This window comes from Electrophorus electricus, chromosome 1 (genome assembly GCF_041902795.1).
Source record: "Electrophorus electricus isolate QZ-2024a chromosome 1, ASM4190279v1, whole genome shotgun sequence".
Classification (NCBI taxonomy): domain Eukaryota; kingdom Metazoa; phylum Chordata; class Actinopteri; order Gymnotiformes; family Gymnotidae; genus Electrophorus; species Electrophorus electricus.
The window spans coordinates 3,096,707-3,108,830 of NC_137497.1; the positions used below are offsets into that span (position 1 = coordinate 3,096,707).

The 12,124-nt window shown below is 40.7% G+C and overlaps 1 protein-coding gene and 1 long non-coding RNA gene across 7 annotated transcripts in view; one reads left to right on the forward strand and one right to left on the reverse strand.

Moving 5' to 3' along the window:
• The window catches only part of LOC118241338 (uncharacterized), a 198,880-nt gene that overhangs the window by 107,446 nt on the left and 79,310 nt on the right, over positions 1-12,124 (reverse strand). The gene's annotated exons all lie outside the window — the stretch shown is intronic.
• LOC113569317 (uncharacterized) lies at positions 3,741-9,137 on the forward strand. Its single transcript, XR_014125174.1, has 4 exons — positions 3,741-3,830; positions 8,279-8,378; positions 8,492-8,599; positions 9,116-9,137. It is a non-coding gene; the product is annotated as an uncharacterized LOC113569317 (long non-coding RNA).

Genomic DNA, 12,124 nt, shown 5'->3' on the forward strand with positions numbered 1-12,124 from the left:
TGTAATCGCCCACCTTCTTTACATACTAGTGTTTGAAGTCTCCACCACTATGTTCAGACATACATTATTCAATATATGCAAATTGAAACTTGTCACAATTAGTCCCTCCCAGCTTCTGCGTTTCGTGTTTTCCTTGTCTTATGTAGTTTAATTCCATGTCATAGTTTTGTTTTCTCCAAGCCTCATTTGATTTTTCCACACCTGTCCCTTGTTTTTACCTTGTTAGGTTCATGTATTTTAAACCACGTCTCTGTCCCTGTGTCTTTGGCTGTTCATTGTGTTTGTTTGGTAGAATGTGTTTAATTGAATGTTTGTGTTTGGATATGTCAGAAAGCCTGTCTGTTTTTCAAAGCCTGCATTTTTTAGCCTGTGTGTTATTTCTTAGTTTCTGTTGTACTCTGCTTCCCCTGTTTGCCTTCATGTTCTTGTTTTTGGTTCATCATGTATCCTTATACTGTCTGTATTGGCTCTATGACCATGGACTACCTTAAGGACTCTGAATCTGGATTTGCCCTTATTAAATCTCGCTCTTTTCTATACGTGTGTTCGCCTGTTTACTGCTCACTGTTACAATCCTGTAGGAAGATTTCTTTTTTTTTTTTTTTTAAACAAAGATGATCTTAACTCACACCACCAAACACCTGCCAGATGTTCCAGGTCAGCATCAATCTGCCCTTGTGGTAAGATAAGAAACCTTGCTTAACCATAGAACTCTCAAAGAAGCTTTCAAGTCTTAACTTCATTAGTGCTGGAAAAGATCTGTTTTTATTTCTCACTGGAACAGTTCAGAGTGATCTGCCTTAGACTACCACAGAGGCCTTGAAACCACTTGCATCAGAGCCTCTGTTCTGCACGTAAAGACTCAAAAAGGCCTCTTGACCTTCAGATACCCCAAAACATTATCCAGTTCTGCTACCATTCTCTCCAAATATAAGTTGTTATTAAAAAACAGTGAACTCATTCAAACCACCTGGTGCTCACTGCAGTAATATTGTTTCTTTCAGTCTATCTCGTGATGTCTGGGCCTTAGTCCAAGACCTAACACGGGGGGCTTCCAAGGCCTTATACTGATGCCTGCAGGAGCCTTTTCTCTACATAATCCAGTTTCTTTTAGACTATTCATGTTCTTACAGTATAATTTAATTTTATTACCTCACTCTCCTGGGATCTTGTGACAGTGGAATTCTTTACACTGTGCTGCATCACTGTTATGCCACACACCTAACCAGGAGAGCTCTTGGACTAGTTGTGTCAGGACTAACCAGGGGTTGAGTTCTTGGGCTCGTTGTGTCAGGACTAACCAGGAGAGCTCTTGGACTAATGTGTCAGGACTAACCAGGGGGTTTAAGCTCTTGTTCTTGTGAACTGGGACTAACCAGTGGGATTATCTATTGGACTAGTGAGCCAGAGACAGATACAGCGATCTTTATTGAGAGGGCACATGCAATAAAAAAGCATTCTCCTCCACACAGCAAGTCTTACAGATCCAGAGTAAAACACCTCCATGTGAAAAATGCAACTGAGTAAATTTTATTTCACAATTATAATTCTAAAATTTGATACAAATAAAAAGAAAAAAACATGAGCTATCTCTAGCAAAACTAGAACAGAAAAATATAGTAACAGGATCTACTATGGCGATAGCAGGTAAAGGTGTGGAGGACACCTCACTAGGTGTTTCATTCCTACAGCAGGTGCTCTGGACCTCTGACAATGATGGAAGCTGTTCAAGCTCTGATAGCAAAAGTTGATCAGGACAGAGTTTTGTTGTCAATCACTTTTTATTAATCAACAACAAGACTTGTGGGGCATGATGAGATATTAGACTAGTAGCCTACAAGTTAGAATATCCCAAACAGAAGAAGAAAAGCTGCTTATACTGCAGTTGTCAAGACTATTACTTTATCATTTACTATGAGAGAGAGGGAGAGAGAGAGACTGGGCCTTTACGCTGGATAACATCCTGGGTGATTAAGTGTAACTAGCCCGTCGAGGGACAGAGTGTTACAGATACTACACCATCTCAGATTGAGGAGATATTCCCGTTTGTACCGAGAGGACTGTTGTTTTTTGTGCTCAATAGAGTGAAGTAGTCGTTGTGTTTGAATCAGGCCTGCTACGTATTTTATTTTGGGGTTTCTGGTTTAATTAATATAATTATGTGCGATTTTTTAGGTTTAAGAAAGAAACAAGCTAAGAATAGGTTTGTTATATCCGGTTTTTCCTCTTCTCTATTCTATTGGTGTAACGCGAGGTGGCCCTAGTGCCGCTGGGCGAGGGGCAGGACGCACAGACTCCACCGACTGGGACGTACATTTATTAACATAAACGACAGCCGCACTCACTTATTACAAACGATACACATGAACATGAAACGATTGACATTTAAACAAACACGATGAACACGCATACGCTTTAACAATGACGAAAAAACATTAACACGCTACATCAACAATAACCAACACCTTGCACTCTCTGCCACGGGTTTATATACATTTAGACAGACAAGGTGCAGGTGTGTGCAGGTGTGGTTACAAACAAAACAGCCCCCCCCACTGTACGTGGCGGTCCCAACCACGTGACTCGGGGGGAGAAGCGCGTTCCGTGACAACTGGTATATAACGTTTTTGTGCTAAAATGTAATGTTGAATAATAATTGTCATATGCAAATTTATGACATACGAGTAGTCATTAATTACACCCTGTAGTGAGGCTGGGAGTCATCTCAATGGAATCTGGTTGTGTTCTGCTATAAAGGACCCCTAGATAGTTCACTCGGAGATTGCTCACTTAATATTTTAATATACTTATCATATGATCAGGAACCTGTTTGGTTCCTTCTTCTAATGGAAGAGCACTGCAGTGATCCCGCTGTTATTTATTCTTACTGTTGTCTTGTATCTTTATCTCCTCTGCAGGGCATTTAAAGCAACGCTAATACACATTTACTGCTATTCTACTACTAGACTGTGTTCTATGTGTTCTGTGTGTTCTGTGTTTAATATACAAAATAATCTGCTTATTTAGGACTCTTTTATATTTGTCTTATAATGTAGAGTATTATGTATTAATGTTATATGGAGGTATCTAATGTGATTATATCTAATGTGATTTGAATAAGCAGTTTGCTTCTCTGAAAAATTACACACCAAATGTAAAAAACTAATTATTAGTTGTGCTGTTGCATGAATTTAAAGTGATTATTCATAGTATATTTTTGTTAATAATGCAAAGTGGTGTTATTGCTGTTATTATTATTATATAATGTACTTTTCTGATGTACCAAATACAGGCAAACAAATTATTTTTCCACAATACTTGAAATACACACACTCATTCCCAACATTCAGCCATTAAGAAGATTCTTTGTCATGTGCACAACATGCCATGGACGTCCACACACTTACATGCTTATTGTGAGTCTGAGTATCTGTCTAAATTACAATCATCTGTAAGTTAGATCTACAAAGCGGTATGTGAAGTTCCGAAGTGTTTCAACGTACCGACATAGTGGAGATTTACTCTCAGCGCAGCCGCAAAACAAGTCCGTGTAGGAGGGACTGACTCCATTGGCTGTATAGACTGCATGTCTATGATTGGCTGCAGAAAAATGACGGACAGGTAACTTTGGCTGCTGATTGGCTTAATAAAAATGACTGACATCAGAAATCGGTTGTGTAATTGGCTTCAGTTGAAAATGATTGACATGTGCTCCGCCCTCTACTTTCCCGCTGGAGTTCCTGTAGTCTCTTCCTTTTTCTCCGTCTCTTCCTTTTTCTCCCTTTTCCCACTTTTCTCGCCATTAGTTGGGCGGATTGGAGATACGCGCGGTAAGTTCATTCTGTTTGATAAAATGCGATGTCGGTGCAGTTTAAACAACGTGTTTTGTAAGCAAATTATGTGTTTAAATTGTAGGTTCACCCAAAAGTGGATTAAATGTAAAGATTAAAGTCCTGGGGAAGTTAACGCTACGCATCTAAAATAACGGGACACTAAACTGGCTAACAACTAAAATGACGGACACCAGGCACGATTGCGCAGTTATATTTAAAATAATTTAACGGGGTCAGATATATGTGGTCAGTTATTGTAAATCTGGATTTTAAGTCGTAGTTAGTCAGTGATCTTTCCAAATCGTCCCAGTTAAAACTCCGCTGGTCTAAACGTAAAGTCGCTGCTGTGATGTGTTTTTTACAGTTAGTTTCTGTTCAGTTTCAGTCATTTTGTAGTGTTGTCCACATTCTCAGTGGGCAGTTCAGATTCCCTGTATAATTCATTAGCTGTAGTGTTACCTGTAGTTAGGATGGGACGGTCGACACGGACGTTTCTACACTTGTTTCGAGTTTCTGAAGCGCAGCGTTTTGAAACGCTGATCCGAAGTGTGGCTCAAAACGGCCATGTCACGTGACCACAGGTGAACTAAGCTTGTGTTTCTACAGGTGTTATACAGTACCTGCTGCTCCTGGCTTTGACTGACAGTGTCTGAAACAACCCTGATCACACATCTGTCTCAGTCACACACTCTATGGATGCTTATAAGTCAAGAAAACACACATCAACTTTGAGGGGTTTTGTGAGAACAGAGAATTTGAGAGACAGATTCAGTGTTGTCTAGATAGAAGGTTATTGAGAGGACATATTGACTGATAGGCTAGTGAGAGACATCCAGTGAGCAGTAGTTATAGATACAGTGACATTAATATATAGAAAGTGTGTGTAGAGAGAGATCCTCTGGTTTACTGACAGGAGTAATGTGCTGTATATCCACACATTTATACAATGGTAAAAACACCTGTGTATGCCAGCAACAAGTGTTCACTGTGAATGAATCTTTTCCAAGACTGAGGAGGTAATTTGGGAAGAAAACAAGCTGACTCAGACCCAAAACAGCAGAACAACTAACATTTTAAAATATAAATATTATAATAAATGAGATGTTCCTTTATTTTACTTTATTGAACTTCATTATCCATAATCATAATTATCTATATTCACAACACTTCCTTCTGCCATAGATGAAATATGGTCCACACAGAAAGTTAATTAAATAGATACCAAGAATTTTAAAAGCCTTACAGAACACAACAGAAAACAAGCATCCTTTGTTGTGTTTGTATGGTAATTTCTCTGAAATATTTATTGATCATATGTATCGATAGCCTGGCATAACCGACCAGAATAATATCTAGGCAGAGTAGGTTACACTTTGTTTTTTACAGAAAAAAATTATCAAGATGTTGGCAGAAGTGGCCACTGTGGAGATCATGTCAGATTGTATCTGTTCAACAGGCCCAGACGTGATGGACGAATTATGATGAATATTATTTAATTTTGTTTTTCTTTATATTATATTTGTTCAGTATTGTGTCATTGGCTAAAGATATTAGTGGATTATGCAGTTAAACTCTGTGTCATTGGTTAAAGATGTCGGTTGTACGGTTGCGTGCGTTTAGACGTCATTTCTTGCAGTGCTGAGTGTTACCCACACAGTAAAACTCTGTTTGTGTTAAACCCAGAGACTGTGTTGCTGATAAAATGTAAGTCAGGCATCTTCTTTTCATGTTGGTGTTTTGTTAGGAAGAGGCAGTGTTAGTTGATGTTTAGAGTTATCATTAAAGAGCAGACACGTTACTCCATGTGCTCTCTGTGTAGGTTTAGTTTCATGTTTTAGCATTTACCACATTTCTCCTCTGGTAATACTGTGTTTCATATCAGCTGGGAGATGTACTTCCTTTGTGTATCAGTCCTTGAGTTTGGGAGGTTTAATCAGTAGTTTAAATGTTAGTTGTGTCAGTGCATTTCTTGGTTTATCAAGTCACTGAGTCAGTTCTAGAGATTTGCCGCTAGATGGCACCCAAGCACCAGTTACTGTATATTGATCTCACTATAGACATTACAATCGACTGTAAAAGGCTTTTCTGTGTATTGTGCAGGTTGTCATTTACAAGCAACATTGACATTTAAAGTAATATCTGTATTTGTGCTTGATCTCTTAGCATTATTACCCTATTCCCTACTTCAGTTCTGTAACATCAAAACCCATACCTGTTATTACACCTTTGAACTCAGTATGGCTTTAAGTGTTCTGGCCAACACACCAGGTTGAACACAGTTATAAAGCCAACCAGTGCCACTCATCCCAGTCCCCTACAGTAGTCTTTACTACACTTTTGAGACGTTGAAACTATTTTCAACACAACTGCTTCAAACATCTCAGTGTTTCGCAAAGCCTCGCTTTTCCCACCACCACCTATAGTGTACTGTAAATGTAGTGAACTACTGATGTACACTGATTAAGGACAAAGATACCACCACCTATAGTGTACTGTAAATGTAGTGAACAACTGATGTACACTGATTAAGGACAAAGATACCACCACCACCTATAGAGTACTGTAAATGTAGTGAACAACTGATGTCTGTTATATGCCCTTAATCAATGTACATGTTGTCAGGTTCAGTATCACTATTTCAGCTGTACCCAAATGTAACAGTGACAGAATGTTAATGCAACAAGAAACAGAATAAACAAATCTTGTGCTGAAGAAATAAGCATTACTCTGTAGTTTTTGATTGACAAAATGGTAACATGGACATAGCTATAGAGCTGTGTATTAATAAAGTCACAGCATAACACAACTGAAACTATAAATCATCACTATAGTGTCTTACTTCAATGCAACTGCACCACTTTATGTTCCAGATAATTTCCATGATGAAATGTCATAGTGATATATTTCACAGACTAGCGTTGATGGATTCTGTCCGTCATCTCGCTAACGTGTACCCTGTGTAGTGTTCTGTCTTGCTCAGGACCCAACAGTGGCAACGGTGGGGCTGGAACCAGCAACTTTCCAATTATAAGTCAAGTTCCTTAACCACTGAGCCTGGTTTTATATTTGACTCGTTGTCTCTGGTGTGAGAGTGTGTGTGTCAGAAATTATGCGGTTGCTCCTCTTCCCGTCATGCACAGATTAACACACCATATGTATCACTAGTATAAATACATGTGTTCTCTATAGATTAATTTGCCGTATGCAGTGAAAAGCTTTGAATCAAGTAAATTTAAGTTGAGAACTCAGTGTAAATATGATGAAATTACACTTGAATTTCTTTGTCATGGGGTGTGTTACATACTGGTTGTGCTGGTTGCTATTTGGTGTTATTTGGTGCTTTGGCAGTTGACGGCCAGTGTGCACATATTTGGGGCCATTACGCGTCAAAATAACACTCCAACATAATGTGACCATATATACGGTCTGTTACGGTATCTGAGTGCTCAGAGTATCACTCCAGGGCCTGAGGGAACTTTGACGCATATATGAGAGCTTTATGTTCTCATCCACATGTATGTTTCATACAACTTTTTTATGTGTCTATATTTTTATATGTTCTTATTCTTCCACTTTTTATCTATTTTATGTAGTCTGTTTCAAATGGCAACAGACAGTCCTACAATATTTCACTACATGTAGTACTGTGTATAACTTTTGTGACGAGTGTGACGCTCAGACTCCCTCCACTTTGTGAAACATTTACTGACATTAAACATTTAAGACAAGGGCGGCACTCACACGTTACATTAACAGGGAACAAAAACACTCTTAACCACAACACTGGCTGCACAAACATGGATACGAACATGCCGCTAACAATGACCAACACTGAGATGCGCACTGGCGGGTTAAAGAGACGGACAAACTCAACGCTGAACCCGGGGAGGTGCGCGTCATCACGGGGGCGTGGCCCCCTGCACCACGTGACTTACGGGGGCGGAGCAGTCCGTGAGAACAAATATCATAGACACAGTGAAGGTCTCCACAGGGCTATGGGAATTTTGAACCAGCATTGAAAACCTTTACAAAATCGCTCACCAAATGGGAACTGTATAATATTAATTCATTAATACATTTGAAAGCATCCAGACTTCAGTTCCCACTGTGTGGAAACATTACATCTCCTGTGGGAAGCATTCTGGGAAAGTTGATTACTTATTATGGGGATTTGCTATTTAATTTCTTTAAAATAGAAAAACATACAAGTGATGGTGCACAGCTTTTTGTGTGTTTAAAGGGAATTTTAAATATATTCAGTATAACATTATTTATGTATTTAGTGGAATATGTAACTGAATCCAGTAGTGTGTTCAGTGTTCTGCTGTCATCACTATTTCAGTTGTCCACCTACCTTGTTAATATCAGTGTGTACTTCATTTTTAATATGTTGTCAATTTTGTCAGGAATTTATTCAGTGTGATTCACTCTGTGTGTGTGAACAGGAAGCAGAGAGCAGCATCTCCAGTGTCCAGTGGTGTATGTGTGATTCTCCATAATGGGGAATTATAACTCCAGCAGTAGAGGAGGAACCTCTGATCCAAAGTGAGGAGCTTTCCATCAGCACTTAATCTGAGAAAACAGGAAGAGGGAATATTCAGGATAAATGGGATGTAGTGAAGTATGTAATTACTCAAAAGTTTCCTCATCTTCATCAGGGTAAAGAGAGCAGAGTCTCCAGCACCCAGCTGTGTGTCTCTGAAGAGTGATGTGTCCATGGGTCGTCTTCCTAGCTTCAACAGTGGACCTGTGCCGTCTGACCCAAAGTGAGTGAAAGAATCTGAGTGTGTAATGTGACATTATTGTAGGTTTGGAAGGGTGGAGGGTGCTGTTCTGTCAGTAATGTAAGGTCTACTCCATGTTTACAATTCTAAGCTCATTTGTAAGGTGTGTTACTGATGATCACTGAGTGATGATGACAGTCAACAATTCCAGTTATACAGCTCCTCCTTTTAATGACAACATGTATGACATAGTGGGGGAAATAAGAGTTAAGCTCTCTGAGAATGAGTTCTCATTAAGTGATGTGTACTTTTTAAATACCTTAATAACTAATAGGGAAACAGACCACACTGAGGTTTTATTTTTAGAACCTGGTTCAAAGTGACCAGTCCTTCAGGTTCGATCTCCTCCAAGTTCCCCCCAGCCCTCTGTCCTCTGTAGCCGGATCAGTCCGGGGAAGTCGAGACACTGACACCAAGGTAGTGAATCAAGAGAGTTCCACTTTATTGAGGAAAGCACAGAGTATATATGTGTCCTGTATCTACTATCTAAATCTGCAGGATGACGGGGGGGAAAAGCGAGGCATGATCTAAGGGCCTACGTAGAAAGGAAAGAGACAAGGTTAGTAAAGATGTTCTATGCATGAACGAGCCACGAGCTGTTCCCGTGCCAGCCATGAGCTACTCCTGTGCTTAGAGAGAGAGAGAGAGAGAGAGAGAGAAAGGGAGCGGTAAAGGAGACAAGAAGGGGGAGCGGATGACCTCGGGTGACCAGCTCACGGTCAAGCTGCCATGTCATGGCTGATGGGCAGAGACCTTGCATTAGGTGCCTGAAGACAGAAAGGCTCCAGTGTCTAACATTCCTAAGAGTTATTAAACACTCAGCTGGGGTTGTATAATCTGCACTCTACAGTACTCACCAGAGGAGGGTGAGGTGTTATTAAACACTCAGCTGGGGTTGTATAATTTGTACTCTACAGTACACACCTGTAACTTTTGAACACACACACAAGGAAGAGGATCCAATTGCAAGTGGTTTTAATAGTGAAATCAAACCGATCCATGGGGGTCAGACAGGTGTTCGCGGTCAGGTTGTTCCGAGGTCAATAACACGGGGCAGAGTCTGGGGGGTGTCCAGGTGCCAGGAGGGAGACGAGGTGTGAAAAACGGGCAGAAGTCGGGAAACCAGGAAGACAAACAAGATTCTAGAACACTCGGCACGCACCGAGTAGGAATTGTTCATGACGTGAACACAGGGGAGGGATGCTGATAAAGGGGCCGTAATGAGGAGAATGAGGATCAGGTGTGTGCTAGAACTCTGGTGAATCAGATCAGGGGTGTGTGCAAGTACGCATGGCAGTGCAGGGCTAAGTGTGGTTACTGGGGTTCATAACAGCAGAGGAGGGTGAGGTGTTACTAAACACTCAGCTGGGGTTGTGTAACCTGCACTCTACTGTACACACCAGAGGAGCCTCATGAGATTTTATTGGCATGGAGACCTGCATAAACTTTACAACAGTTCTGTTAGTAAAGTACCTATAAATGTACAGATGGAAAACTGGTTTACAAAGATACATCATCTAGAGATGAGATGTAGTGAGTCGTACAGGTAGTCTCTCTCTGTCTGATCTCTTGGTGTCTGATGTGTGTTTGGTTTGTAGTACAGGTAGTCTCTCTGTCTGATCTCTTAGTGTTTGGTGTGTAGTGCAGGTAGTCTCTCTCTGTCTGCTCACCGAGTGTCTGATGTCGGGTGTGTAATACAGGTAGTCTCTGTCTGATATGTTAGTGTCTGGTGTGTGTGTGGTGTGTAGTACAGGTAGTCTCTCTCTGTCTGATCTCTTAGTGTCTGGTGTGTGTGTGGTGTGTAGTACAGGTAGTCTCTCTCTGTCTGATCTCTTAGTGTCTGGTGTGTGTGTGGTGTGTAGTACAGGTAGTCTCTCTCTGTCTGATCTCTTAGTGTCTGGCGTGTGTGTGGTGTGTAGTACAGGTAGTCTCTCTCTGTCTGATCACTTAGTGTCTGGTGTGTAGTACAGGTAGTCTCTCTCTGTCTGCTCACTGACTATAAGACAATAAACATCATCCCAATAAGAGAGACACTGACTGTAAGGCAACTGAAGGAATAGCATTGCTTTAGTCTTGTAAACACCTACTGTTAATACCTCTATATCACCACTAAATGTCATCTTATACCTACCCAGAGTTACATGTCTAATACTGTTAATACCTCTATATCACCACTAAATGTCATCTTATACCACCCAGAGTTACATGTCTAATACTGTTAATACCTCTATATCACCACTAAATGTCATCTTATACCTACCCAGAGTTACATGTCTCCTCACCTTGAGGAATCTTCATCTATCTCAGTGGGTACCAGTGGAGAGGTTTCTGCAGATTCATGTGTCTGTATTTTGTCTGGCTGAGAACAGAACGTGTTTCTTTGGAAATGTGCTTGTGAATGGATAGCTATCAGGGAACGCTCTCCTCCCACAGGTCACGTGGTTTGGCCCGCCGTGTGCAGTGGGAGGGTCTTGTTTATCGTGTTTGTAACCACGCCTGCACACACCTGCACCTGGTTTGGACTCGTTATGTCTGTGTATTTAAACCCAGACTGGTGTGTGCAGGATTATCAGTCATTGTTCATGGTTTACCTTTGTTCATGGTCATGTTGTTGAAGTACTTGTTCACCACGTTCATGTTAAACGTGTTCATGTCTGTTTTCACTATGTTTGTGTTCATCGAGTACGTTAAATGTGAGTGCCGTAGTCTTCCGTCTTTATCAATAAATGTCTGTCTACGTCGACGGAGTCTGTGCGTCCTGCGACATTCGGATCGTTACAATAACATAACGCAGACTGGCTTCTCTGGGCTGTCTGTCCCTGGACTACTTTCCTAAGAGAGGATAAAAATGGATGTATTTTCTGATCAAATTCTAATACTAAATCATACTGTGACGTTGCTGCTGGCCCGAGTGCTGATGGGCGTGGAGCAGGACGCACAGACTACCTCGACAGAGTGAAACATTTATTAACATAACACGAACAACAATGGTGGCACTCACACACAACATTAGTGACAGACAACAGTACATTTAATTAGACACGGGTTACACAACATTGAACAATGGATATACACACGTTTAAACAGACTTCAGCAAATAATGACCAACACAATGCAAACACTAGCAGAGGTTTAAATAGACACATAACAGTAACCCGTGCAGGTGCGTGCAATCAAAAATTGCTTGGCTGCAATTGACAGTGAACCCCCTGCACGGAGCAGGCCGTACCACGTGACTCGTGGGGGGGAACGTCCCGTGACGTACACATTACTTGATCAGTCCATAAATATAAAATTATATATTCTAATTTTTTCCTGGAAGAGCTTGAAGCAGTGTGAAAAGTCTAACACTGTATACAACCAACCAGGGTGCCTGGATGTGTTTTAATGTTCCTTGTATGTGTGTAAAATGAGTTAAACTCACATGCAGGGAACATAACATGCACTGTTATCCTGAACTACTCTCAGAAACCAGCAGTGCATCTGTTAAGATATCAAGAGGTTTGG